Consider the following 8087-nt stretch of genomic DNA (forward strand, 5'->3'; position numbering starts at 1 on the left):
AAAACGATTAGAGGAAAAGAGTACAACTATTTACAGAAAAAGTAGTTAACAACCATTAGATATTTGGATTATTTCATTCATTTTTTACATTGTTATAAAAAAAAATTGCCCCATGGGAATGGGAAAAAAAACATATGATGGTTTATTGTCAAAGATTGTAAGCAGCGTCACAAATGAAGTTCAAACCATGAAATGATCCAAGAAAACCCAAAAAAGTACTCCACCAGAGACATCCAGAATTTTTTTCCCTTATGGGGCACTTCAACAATTATAAATATGAATAAATAACTATATTAATATAAATTCTACTAATAGAAAAACTTATTTATACAATTCAAAAAATCTCAATACATAATAGTTTTCAATATCATTTTCATATCACTATATTTATCATTTTTGTTTTCATCACAAAAAGTAACAAAATATCATTAAGTTCCAATAAGAATCTTTCATAATTGTTCTCAATGTGGGGCATCAAACGAATACTTTATGGGGACACCTATGAAAATTGTAGACAAGTTAAAGTAATTTTGAAATTATATTAATGGGGGCATGTGCCCACACACCCACTTGTGTAGATCCGTTCATTATCATCCCTGTATATGACTGCTAGAGACAGTGAATAGTGGGGAAGATGACCAAGTCATGGTCACCTAAAGGAACTGGGAAGCATGACTGACCAAATGATAGCGAAAGGTTACGTACAAGTGGTACTCGTCGAGTAGGCAACTTTGCAGAAAAACTGCTATCAACTCAATCATCAGATCCCTCACCACATCAGAAGAGGAAATAGAAACTTTTGTATAACTTTATTCTTCTCTTTGAAATGAATCGAAATCTGAAATGTTGGTGAAAAATTTGTATGGCACAAGGTTTCCTTATCACCAGATTTGCAAGAAAGCGAAAGAATAAAGCGGAATAATAATGCACACAAATTTAACGTGGTCCAGTACAAAATTACCTATGTCCACGGGCTGCTGCTGATCTTTCACTAAGAGGGGAAAATTTACAAGTGTTTTTACACACAACTCATAAGAAAAAATATCTCTAGAACTTTTCCTCACAAAATCACTCTTTGATTTTGCCTCTCTTCTCAAAAACAATCAGAATGATTGAATACACTCAACAGATGAGGATGCAAATTAAAGGGAGAGCAGAGGGTTTTTATAGCCATCATGAGCATAAATCAAACCACAAATGATGGCCTGTCAATCATCCCCCTTTCCTTTTTTCTTCCATCCTTTTTTTAACTCTTGCTCCCCTGCTTTCGGTGGTTGTTTTTGTTGACAAAAAAACAACCATCACACAAAAACAACCATCAATCTTGACAATCTCCCACTTCAAAACTGATTTTAATCTATCTTCACATCTCGTGCAGTAGTTCTTTCCCGATCTTGATACTATTACAGGCTAACTGAAGCTGAACACAGCTTCAGTTTGTCAGTAGTTACCGTCTTTATCAGTATGTCTGTCGGATTTTGAACTCCACTGATCTTTTCAAGTTTTAAAATTTTATCTTTCAGAAGTGACCAGATAAAATGATATCGCACCTATATATGTTTCGTTCTTGAATGAAAAGACAGATTCTTCGCTAGATAAATAGCATTTTGACTGTCGTAATATAAGGCATTGTCTTCTTATTTCTTGCCTAATTCATCTAAGAAACTTTGAAACCAAACCATTTCCTTGCTGGCTTCTGTAACAGCGACATATTCTACTTCAGTTGTGGAGAGAGCAACTATTTTCTACAGTTGAGAAACCCAACTCACTGCAGTACCTCCTAGAATATAGACATACCCTGTAATGCTCCTTCTGATATTAATATTTCTTGCTAAATCAGCATCCACATAACCTGTTAGTATTGTATTTCCACCTTTGAAACAAAGTGTTTTACCTGTGATGCCCCGTAGATATCTGAGGATCCATTTGACTATTTCCCAGTGTACCTTGTCCGAATTATTCATGTACTTTCTAACAGCTCCCACTGCTTAAGCAATATCTGATCTTGTACAAACCATGATATACATTAGATTTCTAATTGCTGAGGCGTACGAGACCTTCGTCATGTGTGCACGCTCTTCTTCTGTCTTTGGTGACTGCTCTTTGGAAAGTCTGAAATGAACACCTAAAGGTGTACTCACTGGTTTAGCATATTGCATATTGAACCTGGAGAGTACTTTGTTGATGTACTCCGCCTGCGATAACATCAAAGTCCCAGACTTCGTGTCTCTCTTGATCCTTATTCCAAATATCTACTTTGCAGCGTCAAGATCTTTCATTGCGAACTGTTTTGATAATTTTTGCTTCATTTTATAATCTCTTGCAGATCTGAACCCGCAGCGAGCATGTCATCAACGTATAACAATAAAATAATAAAGCTATTATCAAACCTTTTGAGATAGCAACAATGATCTTCTTAGCATCTAGTGAAACAGTTGTCCATAAAGCTGTCAAACTTCTTGTACCACTGTCTGGAAGCTTGTTTTAATTCATATAAGCTCTTCTTCAAATGACATACTAGATTTTTCTTACCTGTCATTATGAAGCATTCTGGTTGCTTCATATAGATCTCCTCCTCTAAATCACCATGAAGAAAAACTGTTTTTACATCTAACTGCTCAATATATAAATTCTCAGCAACTATAACTTTCAACACCAGTCTGATTATAGTCAGTTTCACAACCGGAGAGAAAATTTTATTGTAGTCAATACCTTCTTTTTGTTGAAAACCTTTGACAACCAATCTTACCTCATAACGTTTATTCTCATCATGCTCTTCTTTGATCCTGTAAATCCACTTGTTATGAAAAGCTTTCTTACCTGATGATAATTCAGCTAAGTCTCACGTCTGATTTGACATAAGCGAGTCCATCTCATCTTGTAGCAGACTCCTATTTGACTGAATCCTTCACCTGTATTGCTTCATCACAACACTCTGGTTCACCACAATCAGTCAGTAACAAGTAGTGCAAAGAAGGCGAATAACGCTAGATTGACTTAGAAATTCTGGAGAAGCGTCTCACTTCTGGCGTGCTTGGTTCTTTTTAAACTACTTCAGGACTAGTATGAACATTATTTTCGGAAATCTCCTCAAATTTAGCAAATTCTTTTATTTCAGCTTTTGTACTGAAGCTACTTGATTCTGCAATTGATCTGTCTTTGTACATCACATTCTTATTGAATATGACATCTCTACTTCTAATGATCTTCCGATTTTCATAATCCCAAAACCGGTAACCAAACTCATCACCACCATAACCAACAAAAACACATTTGTTAGGTTTGGCATCAAGTTCACTTCTTTCAGCAAAATCTGTGTACATAAGAGATACAACCAAAAATTCTTAAATGCGAAAGGTTTACCTCTTTTTTGCTCCAAGTTACTTCGGTTATTCCGCATCCAAGGGAACTAAGGGCCCACGGTTGATTAGGTAGGTTACGATATAGATATCTTCAGTCCATAGGAACTTGGGCAAGTCGACGTGTATCTCATGTTTCTGGCACGTTCATTCAAAGTTCTGTTCATGCGCTCAGCTACGTCATTCTGCTGCGGTATCATAGGAACTATTTTCTCCATCTTGATCCTGTTGTTTGCACAAAATTCTTTGAATCTACTGTCTTTGTACTCTCCTCCATTGTCTAACCTCAACCGCTTTATCTTCAAACTAGTTTTATTTTCCAATGTGATCTTCTATTTTCTGAAGGTATCAAAGACTTTTGATTTCTTCTTTAAAAAATAGACCCACACCTTCCTTGTAGAATCATCAATGAAGGTGATATAGTACAGTGAGCCTGCAAAAGATGGAACTAGAGATGACCCTCATACGTCGGTATGAATCAACTCTAACTTTTCTGCCTTAGGTGTCTTATCAATCTTTGCAAAATTGACTTTCTTCTATTTGTCAAAGATGCAATCCTTACATAGGCCGACATCTACATTCTTCAGATCCAGCAGCTTTCCTTTTGACAGAAGTGTTTTCATCCCTTTCTCACTCATATGGCCAAGTCTTTGGTGCCATATGTTTGAGTTTTTATCTGTTATTACAATAATATTCTCTAAGTTAGAGGTTACATAGAGAGTACTAGTTTTCTTATCTCAAGCAATGATGAGTGCTCATTGGGTAATCTTCCATTCATGACCTGAGAATGTTATACAGTAACCATCTTCATCAAGCTGTCTCATAGGGATCAAATTCCTTTTAAGCCTAGGAATATATCTCACTCCTTGCAGCTTCCATGTGGTCTGATTTGATAATTTTAATCGAATGTCTCCCTTGTTAATAATCTTTAAGGTTTCATCATCTGCTAGATCTACCTTTCCGAAATCATCGCTGACATAGTTTAGCAGATGAACCTTTCCGAAATCACTGCTGACGTAGTTCTCCATGATTTCTCGACATTAGGTGACATGAAATGATGCCCCTAAATCAAGAATTCATGATTCAATCGAACTGTTGACGCTTAGAATCATAGAATTACCTCCTTCCTCGGTCACGTTGGCAGACTCCAGTGCGTCGGTATTTTTCTTTGGTGCTCGGCACTCCCTCTTAAAATGACCCTTCTTGTCACAATTATAGCAGTTAAAATTTTTCTTTCCTGATCTAGAGTTGCTCCATCTAGATTTTGATCTGCCACGATTTGAACATCTTTCTAAAGTTCTCTCCCTAGACTCCGTGTGTAAGGCTGAGAAGGTTGATGCTTCACCCGATTCTCTCCGTCGAATTTATTCACTGAGAACTAGATCACGAACATCATCAAATTTTAACTTAATGCTTCTCGACGAGCTACTCACAGCTGTGACAGTAGCATTCTAACTTTCTGGTAGAGAAGACAATTATCAATGCTCGTACTCCTTCATCAAACTCAATTCTAACTAAACTCAATTGGGTTATGACTGTATTGAGTTTATTGAGATGTTGAGCTACCGATGCACCTTTTGTCATCCGCAAATTGAACAGCTATATTATTAAGTGAACTTTGTTTGAGGTAGAGGGCTTCTCATACATGCTGCAGAAAGTCACCATAAGACTCACCGTGGTCTTTTCCATTGCAATGTTGAAAGCAACGTTACAGACTAACGTCAATCGATAACTCTAAGAACTTGTCTATCGAGAAGAGTCAACTCTTCATCCTTCATGTCATCTGGCTTATTTTCTAAGAGAGGTTGATACAGTTTCTTCTGGTACAGAAAATTTTCGATCTGTATCTTTCAAAAGCCTAAGTCTGCACCATCGAATTTTTTAATTTTCACCTTCCATTCGTCTGTAGATATCGCTCCCACTCGAATCTGGCACCCTTTGGATCGTTTCTGACTATTTTTGTGAACCATCGTGTATTAGAACACTGCTGTCGACGAACCAATATTGTCGACAAAATTTCACTATTCATAGTAATCTCGTAAAAAATTAACAGACGTCACAATCAGAGCTCTGATACCAATTGTTAGGAAAAAAAAAATTATACATCATAAGATTTCCCTATCACCAGATTTGCAGGAAAGCGAAAGAATAAACCGAAATATCAATGCACAAATTTAACGTGGTTCGACATAAAATTACCTACGTCTATGGGTTGTTGCTAATTTTTCACTAATGGGAGAAAATTTATAAGTGTTTTTACACACAATTCACAATAAAAAATATCTCTAGAATCTTTCCTCACAAAATCACTCTCTGACTCAGAAGGATTGAATACACTCAACAGATGAGGATGCAAATTAAAGGGAGAGCAGGGATTTTTATAGCTTCCATGCGCACATATCAAGCCACAAATTGTGGCCTGTCAATCATTCCTCCTTCCTTTTTTTTCTTCCTTTCTTTTTTTTGACCATTGCTCTCTTGCTTTCGGTAGCTGTCTTTGTTAACAAAAAAACAACCACCAATCTTGACAATCTCCCACTTGAAAACTAATTTTAATCTGTCTTCACATCTCGATCTATGCAGCAGTTCTTCCCCAGTCTTGATACTATTGCAGGCTAACTGAAGCTGAACACAGCTTCAATTTGTCAGTACTCAGCCTGTGATAACATCAAAGTCCCAGACTTCGTGTCTCTCTTGATCCTCATTCCAAGAATCTGCTTTGCAATGTCAAGATCTTTCATTGCAAACTGCTTTGATAATTTTTACTTTAAATTTATAATCTCTTACAGATCTGAATCTGCAACGAACATGTCATCAACGTATAACAATAAAATAATAAAGCTATTGTCAAACCTCTTGAGATAGCAATAATGACCTGCTTGGCATCTAATAAAATCGTTGTTGCCCATAAAGCTATCAAACTTCTTATACCACTGCCTAAGAGGTTGTTTTAATTCATACAATCTCTTCTTTAAACGACATACTAGATTTTTTTTTATATGCTTTTATGAAGCTTTCTGGTTATTTCATATAGATCTCCTCCTCAAAGATGGTGACAAAGACGGTGACTACTGACAAACTGAAGCTGTGTTCAGCTTCAGTTGGTCTGTAATAGTATCAAGACCGGAGAAAAACTGCTGCATAGATCGAGATGTGAAGACATTAAAATCAGTCTTCAAGTGAAAGATTGTCAAGATTGGTGGCTGTTTTTTTATCAACAAAGACAGCCACCGAAAACAGGGGAGCAAGGATCAAAAATAAGGAAGAAAAAAAGGAAGGGGGATGATTGACAGGTCACAATTTATGGTCTGATTTGTGTGCATGGAGGCTATAAAAACCCCCTGCTCTCCCTTTAATTTGCATTCTCATCTGCTGAGTGTATTCAATCCTTCTAAGTGTTTTTGAGAAGAGGCAAAATCAGAGAGTGATTTTGTGAGGAAAAATTTTAGAGATGTTTTTTCTTGTGAGTTGTATGTAAACACTTATAAATTTTTTCCGTTTAGTGAAAGATCAGCAGCAGCCCGTGGACGTAGGTAATTTTATACCAAACTATGTTAAATTTGCGTGCATTGTTATTCCGATTTATTCTTTCGCTTTCCTGCAAATCTGGTGATAGGAAAATCTTGTGCTGTACAATTTTTTCCCCAACATGAAAGTCCACTAGAACGATAGATGAAAACTTCTCTAAACCTATTATTGCTTACTTTTAGGAGGAATGATTTACATGATTCAATTGGAGATTAGAAGCCACGAAATTTAAAAGGTTTAATTTTCAGTATTGCTAAATGACAGCTTATTGAATCACAGATACATTTCCAAAAATGCTTCTTCTCCCTAATCACAAATACTACTTTAAGTAACTCTTCTCCCTTAAGATTCCTGGCAAATGCTATCTACCTTGCTCCCAATACTGCTATCGACTCAAGCAACAAATCACTCGCCACATCAGAATGAATAAATATAACTTCCTGTGTAAGTTCATTCTTCTCCTTGAAATGAATCAAAATCTAAAGAACCACTAAAATGATATATAAAAAAATTTCCTAAACTTAATACTGCATACATCTTGTGGAGGAGAGGTTTACATGATACGGTTGAATATTAGAAGACCACAAATTAGACAGTTTATATCCAGTATGCCTGATAGCGCTAAGCCTAGAACCTAGGCGACTAGGCATGGTTTTCCTTTTTTTCTATTTTTTAGTTACAATAATTGATAATAAACAATGTTACATTAAACGTTAGGCGTTTCTAAGCGTCGAACTTGACGCCCGGCGCTTAGACGTCTAGGCAGGCGCCTAAGAAGCCCGCCTAGGCGGTTTCTGAACGCTTTTTTTTTTTTTAAAGAAGTCTTTAGACTCTTTACCTTGTTACACAGATCGAGGGAGCTCGGAGATCGAAGACGATGTGGGGAGGCTGCGATTGAACTTTTGGTGATCTCAGATTGATGGAGGTGACTTCGAGAGGCTTCGACGGAGGTCGGGGAACCTTCGACGGGGCCTCGACAGCTCCGAGAGGCGTCGACGAGCGTCCGGGAAGCTTCGACGAGGTCGGGGAAGCTTCGACGAGGAACATGGTTTCGGTAGCGATAGATTTTTGTGGCGGCGTCCGCAGAGCAATGAGAAATAGGGTTATCAGTTAAGTTGGGTTTGGATTTGGGTTTGGGTTTGTTTATTTTTAGCACCCATTTGGGGTTTTTTTTTTAAATTGTTAGGTTGGCCGTTTATG

Source organism: Asparagus officinalis, chromosome 4 (genome assembly GCF_001876935.1).
Source record: "Asparagus officinalis chromosome 4, Aspof.V1, whole genome shotgun sequence".
Lineage (NCBI taxonomy): Eukaryota > Viridiplantae > Streptophyta > Magnoliopsida > Asparagales > Asparagaceae > Asparagus > Asparagus officinalis.